Source organism: Colobus angolensis, unplaced genomic scaffold (assembly GCF_000951035.1).
Source record: "Colobus angolensis palliatus isolate OR3802 unplaced genomic scaffold, Cang.pa_1.0 Scaffold148, whole genome shotgun sequence".
Lineage (NCBI taxonomy): Eukaryota > Metazoa > Chordata > Mammalia > Primates > Cercopithecidae > Colobus > Colobus angolensis.
The window spans coordinates 631510-641186 of NW_012114577.1; the positions used below are offsets into that span (position 1 = coordinate 631510).

Here is a 9677-nt window from a genome sequence, read left to right on the forward strand (position 1 = left end):
ATCTCGATCTCCTGACCTCGTGATCCGCCCGTCTCGGCCTCCCAAAGTGCTGGGATTACAGGCTTGAGCCACCGCGCCCGGCCAAAAGTTCACTTTTAAGCACACTAATGCTTGCAGGGATGACAAGGAAAGCAAGGGCATATTGCCAAAACCCTGCTCCATGAAGGCAGGTGTCTCGATGCACACTTCTCTCCACCTTCCTCAACACCCCCCAGTGTGCTATAGCAAGGGAAGTACAGATGTGCTCTTTGCTATTGGAATGACGAAGAGCATAGTAAGACTAAAGCAGTGTCTCTTGAAACTCTCCTAGGGCCTTGTTCCTCATTCCATGCACATATCCTGTGCCGACTCAACATCCCCTCTGCTCCACAGCTTATCTCAGAAAGAACTAAGTTACCGTGCCAAGCTAAGAGGATGAATTTAGAAAGCTCCACATAACCAGACGCACAGCGACAGCAGCCATCAGACATCAACCAGATTTAACTGCCCTAAAATTAGCAGTCAGAGCAAAGTAGTTACTGCAATGATTGCGTCAGAGCTATTCTGACTGGCGAACTGCCAGTTTTAAACAAATTGTCCTGCTTTCTCTACCAGAGAAACAATATTTTGGAACAGAGCCAGCTAAGCATTTCAGTGAATGTTCAAATTCTAGCTTCGCTATTAATGTTGTATAATTCAATGACAAGGTGAACAAAGTCTATACAGGCTACATGTGCAAGGGTGTTATTTTCTTTGTTGTAAGCACTTATTCTTTGGGTGAGTAAAGTACTGTGGATGAATCCTTTTAAATATTTAAATGCCTGAAATTTATTTAGGGATTCACATTCAACTGGCTTAAACAAAGATTATGCAAATCTAGCAAAGTATAAATGCAAAACAAAAATTGTTTTCCTCTTATATTTCTTTTAATCTTGGCAAAGACTAAGAGGCTAAAAAAAATGTTCTCTGCATGATCACAGAAGGACCCACTCGCTTCCCAACAAAGAATATATAACCTGATTCAATTGGCAAAACTGCTACCTCACTACATATTATGAAATTTCTAGTTAATAACAGACAATTCACTGGCTGATAGAACAGGGCAGTTTTTAGACCAGAACAATGAGCTCATTAGCCCAACCCTCAGCCTTCACTTCCCCCTTTCAGTGATAGTGAGTCGGAAAATTCCGCCATTCTCATATGCACACACCTTCTTTAGTCCCTCCCTCTCTCCCTTCTTCCTTTCTCTCTTTTCATTCTTCCCCTTTATCATGATTTATTGAAACCTACCATACCTTACAGGTGAGCTGTAGAATAAACAACACTATAGCTGGAACCACGAGACATGGGTTTAAAATATAAGGACTCAGATTCAGAAAACCACACTTTCATTAAACCTTAGTTTTTGTATCTGTAAAAGGGAAAAAAATCCCACCAGCCCTGTAAGGTTCTCGTTAAGTATATGTGAGAGAACACAATGAAAGTTCAAGCACAATAACATTTTACATTTGTCTTTAAGAATATCTCTCCCCAATTCTTTATTCTCTTCATAAATCAACAACATTAGCCTCCTTCACTTATTCTTGTCATTTAAAACATTTTATTTTATTTTTTTTTTTGTGACAGGATCTCACCCTGTCACACAGATTGGACTTCCCTAGTATGATCTGCCCACTGTAACCTCGAACGCCTGGGCTCAAGGGAGTGTCCCTCCTCGGCTTCCCCAGTGGCTAGGTCTACAGGTGTGCACCACCACACTCAGCTCATTCTAACATTTTTTGTAGAGATGAGGTCCTGCTTTATTGTCTAGGCTGGTCTCAAACTCCTGGGCTCAAGCAATCCTTGCCTCAGCCTCCCAAAGTGCTGGGATTACAGGCATGAGCCACTGTGCCCAACTTAGAACATTATAATGGGAAAACTGACCTACTATTCCAAACAAATGAGTTACAATGACCCTCAAATAAAATTGGTTGATAAACTGGATGCTTCTACTACTATCATGTACGCCCTGCTTACGGCATTTACCATAGCATACCTTATACACAAATGTAAAGAAACAGGAGTTAGAATGATATCCCTCTAATGTCATATTATAAGAACTAGCAGTATGTTAAGATATTAAAGATAAAAGATTTTTACCATGTAAAATTAAGACTATGGCTACTGAACACCTACCATATTTAAGGTATAAATAATGTCCTCATGTACTCCCAGCCAGGGCTTTTAAGTCAACAGAAGCCTCATGGGATTCAAATAGGGCTGTGCAGTCATCAGCACAGACCAGACTTTGAAACCTGGGAAAGGTGTAAATCATATTCTCTCATGAAAGGAGGCCACCTAAGGGTGCCCAGGCTCCCAGGAACCACACCCCTCTGAATGGGGCTGTAAAGTTCTTGATGTAACAGATGGAACACAGTCAAAACCCTCTTCAGAAACTTCCACATTTTTACCAGTTCCATATCAGAGTTCAATCACAGGTCATTTCAAACAACCCAGGAAAGACATAAATTAGGTATAAACTGTTGTTCAGGATAGATCATGTACAATAGAAATAATGATTAGAACTTTAACTCAACAGTATTTAGTTCAACAAAAGCCAAGATAAAGGAAGTTCTTTTATGTTCAACCCACAACTCCCAATCATTTCTTTAACAAATATTAGTTCACTGTGAGCCTATTATGTGGCAAAAACCACCTAAGCACAAGGAATACAGCAGTAAACCAGAAATGTCCCTGCCCATTTGCTGCTTATGTTCCATTACTAAAATTGCACAGGAGGACGGGTGGGGGTGGGTGGTGCTCATTTAGCTGGAAGCTACTGGAGATACAAGAGCAGGGCTCCCTGCTGTCTCTCCTCATTCATTCCCAACCCACTAACGGCTAGGAAGCTAGGCATTCCTTGCACTAGGGGTGGCTGTGTGCTACAGTTCTGGCCAATCACATACAGACACAGCTAGGCTATTAATCTGCACTTTTAACATACCCTGATCCTGCGACTGGTTTTGTCTGAGTGTGACAGTATGATGATTCTTAAACAGCTGAGTTCAGGCCGGGCACAGTGGCTCACACCTGTAATCCCAGCACTTTGGGAGGCCGAGGTGGGCGGATACCAAGGTCAGGAGATCGAGACCATCCTGGCTAACATGGTGAAACCCTGTCTCTACTAAAAATACAAAAAAAAAATTAGCCAGGCATGGTGGCAGGCGCCTGTAGTCCCAGCTACTTGGGAGGCTGAGGCAGAAGAATGGCATGAACCCAGGAGGAGGAGCTTGCAGTGAGCTGAGATCGTGCCACTGCACTCCAGCCTCGGCGACAGAGCGAGACGCCGTCTCAAAAACCTCCTACCCCTCAATAAATGAAACCTCGACCAAGACCCACAAGCAATTCTGGAAGAAAACAGGCCAAAGTCAGAAATGTCTTCAGGAAAAAGAATAAATACACAGTAAATAGGCCCATTAAGAGTGGAGTTGCCTCATTCAGCTTGCCTCACAAGCTCCTACAGGCTCCCTAGAAATTCCATTTCTCAACAGTTATAAACTCTAACCGGTGATAGTAGAACAGTGGTCTTCAAACAGGGCCACACATTTCAAAGATACAAATGCCCTTGAGGTGCAGAGAAAATACTTCTACATCTATTTATTTTCAGTATTAATCTTCTTAAAATTTACATTTGTTTTATAATGTCCATGATACCTTAGCACAGTAAACTATGTTTATACATACAGATATATTATACATATACACACGCACAAATGTGTATACAGATATGTATATAAGTATATGCATACATACATGAACACTTAGACTATTGTGTATAGATGGGATGCATGTTGAAAAAAGTTTGAGAACTTTGAGAACCTACCAAAAGAAACCACTGTTTTTTGCACCTGAAACAGGTAGATCATTTAAACACCTGAAACAGGTAGCATTTGCCCTGCAAAAACAATCAAAACTATAATTTCTAAAATTACTTATTAGAAACTTCAGTACATAGAGGACAGTATCCCAAAGCTATTCCTGAACAATGTGAATACCCACTGTTCAACAAGGAACCAAATGTGTTATCAAAAACACCTCCAGAAGACAGTGAAAGCAATCATTAGGTTGACTTCACAGGATATTATGCCTTAAGCATTAATCAGAACTTTTTTAAAAACTCCACACAATAGTTCATCTCAGCATACATAATTTTATTTATTTATTTATTTATTTTTTTTGAGACGGAGTCTCGCTCTATCGCCCAGGCTGGAGTGCAGTGGCGTGATCTCGGCTCACTGCAAACTCTGCCTCCTGGGCTCATGCCATTCTCCTGCCTCAGCCTCCCTAGTAGCTGGTACCATAGGCATCCGCCACCGCGCCCGGCTAATTTTTTGTATTTTTAGTAGAGACTGGGTTTCACCGTTTTAGCCAGGATGGTCTCGATCTCCTGACCTCATGATCCTCCCACCTCGGCCTCCCAAAGTGCTGGTATTACAGGCGTGAGCCACCACGCCCAGCCAGCATACATAATTTTTTATTCACCCAAGAATTCTCCCTTTCCACAGTAACAAATTTCAACAATGGCTCTTTACCTAGATATTTCCACTTAAGAGTAATTGAATATACTACTAAATAACCTACTTTGGACTGTTCTGATTCTTGAGCAACTCAACCAAATGAGGATATCTCTCAGCAGATTAAGCAAATATGCAGAAGTGAAAAATACAAGTATTATAATGGGCAGAGTTAAAGACACCCCTTCTGGCTAAATGTCTGTTAGCAAAATAGGAAGAGAAGTGTATCAACCAATTAAAACAGAACCAGAAGAGATTGTGGTGTTCTTCCCTACTATCTGAAAGCAATTCAACACAAGAGAATATCAAACCAAAAAATAAGCTGAAGAAAGTCCAACAAGATTCTGATCTTTCCTACGAGCATTGCAGTTCCTAAGGCCTCCAGCGGTCACAGGTCACAGTGTGATCCTAGTTTCTCAATCCAGTCAGTCATTCAACAAATTTTCATAATCATATGCAGAACAGAGTCCTCATTACTAGGGACACACTGAAAGTGAACTCATTATTACTCAGCAAAACTCAGTCAGTAGAACCAGCAAAGGAGGTATGACACACTCTTTCAGGATATCCATGTGAAAAGGTGGAGATATATGGGCTAGTTATAAGATATTAAGAGCATTAGTAGTTAACTGTAACCGAGAGTGTGACTCCTTATAAGCCTCGAGGGAAGCTTCCAGAGACACACTTCGTGTTATTCAGCCAGTTTAACAATTTCATCACCAGCTTAAGTAAAGATATAAAAGAGTCTGATATAATGTACAGACAGCATTTCTTTGGGAGCAGAGGTAAAGGTGCCAAATAGTATGATCAAATTCCAAAAAGCATGATGGAAGGAATCAGCTAAAATAAAGCAAAACCACAGCGCAATAAATGTTAGACTTTGCAGTGACATCAGCGCAAGATGGGAAGACAAGGTTCAATGGCAGCATGTGATTAACGGCTCGTGGGTGTTTAGCGAAGAGGAAACTCATTGAGTCTGACCACCGGAAAAGTGAATGCAAACTTGGACTACATCAGTGCAAGCAACATGCAACCTACGACAGACACTCCTGCTCTACTCTACACAGGTCACGTTCACGGATCACATAACACCAGGAGCCCAACTCTGACAGAGCCTGAAGGATTTGTTCTGTAGGCCACCAAGGCAGTAGAATTTGAATAAACAAGCAGAATTAGATTTCAATTCTATAGGCCAAAAAAACTTTCTAGTACTCAAAACCATTAACAGGTGGAGACCCCCACCCGTTACTTGCAATATTCAGGTATTACCGGAAGACCACTTATATAGAGATTATATAAAAGGATCCAAATATCAAAGAAGGGTTAGTTGAGCTACTCAGTGATTTCCAAACCCTGGTCCTTAGTGAAGTTATCATTGACCCATGCAAAACAAAAGTGTCCGTGTGGGGATAGCTATAAATCCACGAGCGGGGTAGTTTTAACACAGCTCCTCTCTGGATAGGAAGAACTCTCCTTTAAGCCTGACAGCATACATATTCTTCCCCGTTTCCCCACCTTTTCTTTTTTTTGGTACATCAAACGTATTTAGACGAAATGCATTGACAATAAGTAGTAACTGCTGTTGTCAATTTTCAACACACTTATGCAGCAACATTAAATGCTGACATATCTGACAATCCCTAATATTTTCTTGTTTGTTTGTTTGTTTGTTTTTTCATTTTACAGGTAGATGAAAACAAAAGATGTAGGAACAACATGACAAGACAATCTTTAAGGTCCTTTCCGGTCCAAAGATGCTATGACAACTAGACTCGACTTGCTGCATATTTTCTCCCTTCCTACCACCCAACTTGGCTATATAATACTAGGGTGGGAAAAAGAACCAAGGAATTGGGTTTCACTAAATATGAAATCTCTCAAGAAGCAGAACCTCAACAGTGAGTCAAGATCTGGCTCCCTTCTACAACTGCTGTTCTTTGGAAGCAAAGTTTACGAATCAAGTTCAGAAAGGATCAAAATAATCTGCGTCTGAAGTTGGGAGGCTTTTAAATTCCTATCACATTGTTACCACTCTTTGAAAAGGCGTCACAGCTAAACACAATTGGAACAGAAAAAGCAATTTCTGAATCATTGATTTCAAGGTAAACCAAGTAGCTATGATCCTCATGCAAAGCATTCACATATAAACTTACTATAGGTCAAGGCAAAGAAATGACATAATCATGAAAAATACAAACTATCCCAGTCAGACAGGCATTTTCATTACTCTAATACATTCGTTTTACACGTTAAAGAAACCTCACATTTTGGTGCTGTAAGGGATCATGAAAATACTTTCATCCAAATTCATTCGTGACAGGTGGTAGAGGCAGGAAGCTCAAGGTTCCTGTCTGTGCCTAAAGCTTTTTCTACTCTCATCCTGCAAGTGAATTAGGCACATTAACAGAAGTAGAAAACCTAGAACACGGTTCAGTATTCTCCAGGACTGTACTTTGTATTTCGTTGAAGTTCAATACAGAAAAAAAAACACAGCTTTTCAATTAATACCCCAGGCTAAATTTTCTTCAAATTCAGTATGTCTTTAAAAGGATTTGTAATCCTAAATCACCACCATAAATTGATCAGAAGTTGAAAAACTCAATGCCTTCCTCAGTCTCAAAAAATAACCCTGCACTTATTTACCAATTATGGTTGGGGGCAAGGGCTGTATTCACATAAACACATAGTTCTTTGCAAAGTATGCAGGAAACACAATCCCGTTTAAACTAGTTTCAAAGCCCAAACACAGGGCTTTTAAACCAGTTGCAATTACCAAACAACTGGTTTTTCAGGGTAGCTAGTATTTCCTTACTTTAAGAAATAGATTGACTGCTAATTTCAAAATAATAACCCACTTCCCCTTTGCCTCAGGTAAAAAGACCCCCAAGGTGGACAAGTATTTACTAAGCTCAGGTATCAAGGAACCCTTCAAAACACCATCCCAGTCTTGGGGAATGGAGGGAGAAAAAAAAAAAGAAAAAAAAACACCTTCCAAATCCATATAACACAGCTTTGACTACAGTAAGCATCACAGAAACCAAATCATGATCTGGTAATTCCCCTATTAGACTAAAAGTTACATTCCATACATTTAAAGTTCTTTGAGAAAATCCATGATTTAAATACATAAAAAGCATTTAATGAAAAACATATACTTAAAGCAACTGGGTAAAATCTGTGGCCCATACTAAAAGCCAGAAGCTCCACCCCCATACCTATGATCCAGCTCTTGCTTTATTTTCCGGACCAAGTGCTTACACTGCTTCTTATCCAAGTTCATTTCACCCCATCTATAGGTAGCATGTGGGTACTGATAAAAGCTGTTTCTGATTTCATTTCCTACTTCCCAGATGTTTGTTCTGTAGTTTTTTCTTTTTCCTTCAGCTATTTATGAATACACTCTAATTTAGAACAAATTCAATATGTCTTATTTTAAGCTGGGCAAGGCACACAACAAATGAGCGCTACCAAGATAATTTCAAGATATTTATCCGGCGTATAAATAAGTTTGCCTACCTAGGCAAGATTTGGACAGGCTGCCATGATCTTGCTTTAGAATAAAAGTGCTTCAAAAACATAACTGGGAGCCTGCTGCTGCTGTTACTGCTGAAACTACCGGCTATTGTGCTTGTCATAGAAGGGCTTGTGCTTAGAAATGAAAAAATCAAATATCCTCTGGGGAGAAGATGTCCCTAACACAATCCCTGGTATGAATCATGTAGATACTTTAACTGCATCTCTTCCCAAAATGGATCAATGGAATCCTTTAGGAGGAATCAATGTGATTTATACCCAAAACTTAAGATTGCATTTTCTCATGAGTAATACTCTCTTATAACTCTGAATCAAGCAGTGAAATTCAATCAAGCAGTAAACATCTTTTAAGTGGAAATATTGTCTAAATAGGATGACAAAACTAACAGAACTCTGAATTCTTTAAATGAGTCCAAACATGAAACAGACATTCTTAAATGATGTAACTAAATGCAGTAACCAAGTTGTCTCTTGAAATTCAACTTTAGGAATGCCAAAAATAATAGGCCACCTCTCAATATCCGCAAAGATATTGGTATGTGTAGGTTTTCTAGGAAAGTAATAAAAAGCAACAGTTTGGGAGATCTTTTTTCTTCAATTACTAATTGTAACACTAGAAAAATTACAACCTAGGCTGCATACAAACGCAACTCAAATGGGCAGTTTACTAAATGTCTGTCATAAGAAAGCCATCTAGTGTTAACGTTTAGAATGGAGACTGCAGACAAAAGAGGCAAAGAAAAGAAAAATCTGTGCGACTATTTTGAACTTACTGAGCAAAGCCATGAGAACCACCAAGATTCTTTGAGGGTTTTTTCCTTGTTTTTTGAAAAAAGCCATCCTTGTCAAAACCCAGTCTCAATCTAACCAAATCAAAAATGTCTACAATTTTATTTTGACTAAAATCGTGTTTTGTTGAGCATAATTCCGTGACCAATGCACTTGATTTTTTCCAATACTCAGGCCAGAGTCATCTTGGGCTGAATTAATTTAATTGAAGCAGGTTAATGATGACAAATATCTCCCAGAGGAGTAATGCCAAGTTGTTCTCTCTTTCCGAGAAGCCTCGGCTCCCTCTTGTAGATGATGAGCCGAAATTGATTCTTTGGGTTTGCGGCACGGCTGAAAATTAATCTGTAGGTTTTCCTGGGGATATTCCTAGGACGTGGGCAAACTACCCTCACTGACACGGGAAGACCCGGAGAGGCCCAGGAGCTGGCAAAGTGGGAAGAAAGGTCGCGCTGAGTGAGAAGGGTGCTCGCCAGCGGCTCACCGTCTTACAAAGAGGGATCCGTCCCGGTGAGGGCGCGCGCCCGGGGCGCACCCCTTCTAGAAGGGGAATTAGCCCCGCAGCAAGTTCGGCGTCAGCCCGCCAGGCGCGCCGCGGGAGCTGCGTCGGACAACCCCGAGCCCTTCCAGAGAGCGTTAGTCAGAGCGGAGTTCTGGGCACCTGGAGGAGGTCCTCCTCAGTGCCTGTGTCGCCGACACGGGAATCACCTTTCAGACGATCGATAACTTGGGAGAGAACAGGCGGCGGCGGCTCCTCTCCCAGCCTGGGCCCGGGAGCGCGGGCGCATCTGCGTCTACAAGCCGGACCCTGCCCCGCGCCCC

The 9677-nt window shown here is 41.0% G+C and overlaps 1 protein-coding gene across 1 annotated transcript in view; it reads right to left on the reverse strand.

Moving 5' to 3' along the window:
- Positions 1-9677, reverse strand: part of SIPA1L2 (signal-induced proliferation-associated 1 like 2) — a 231342-nt gene that overhangs the window by 220718 nt on the left and 947 nt on the right. The window lies entirely within an intron of this gene.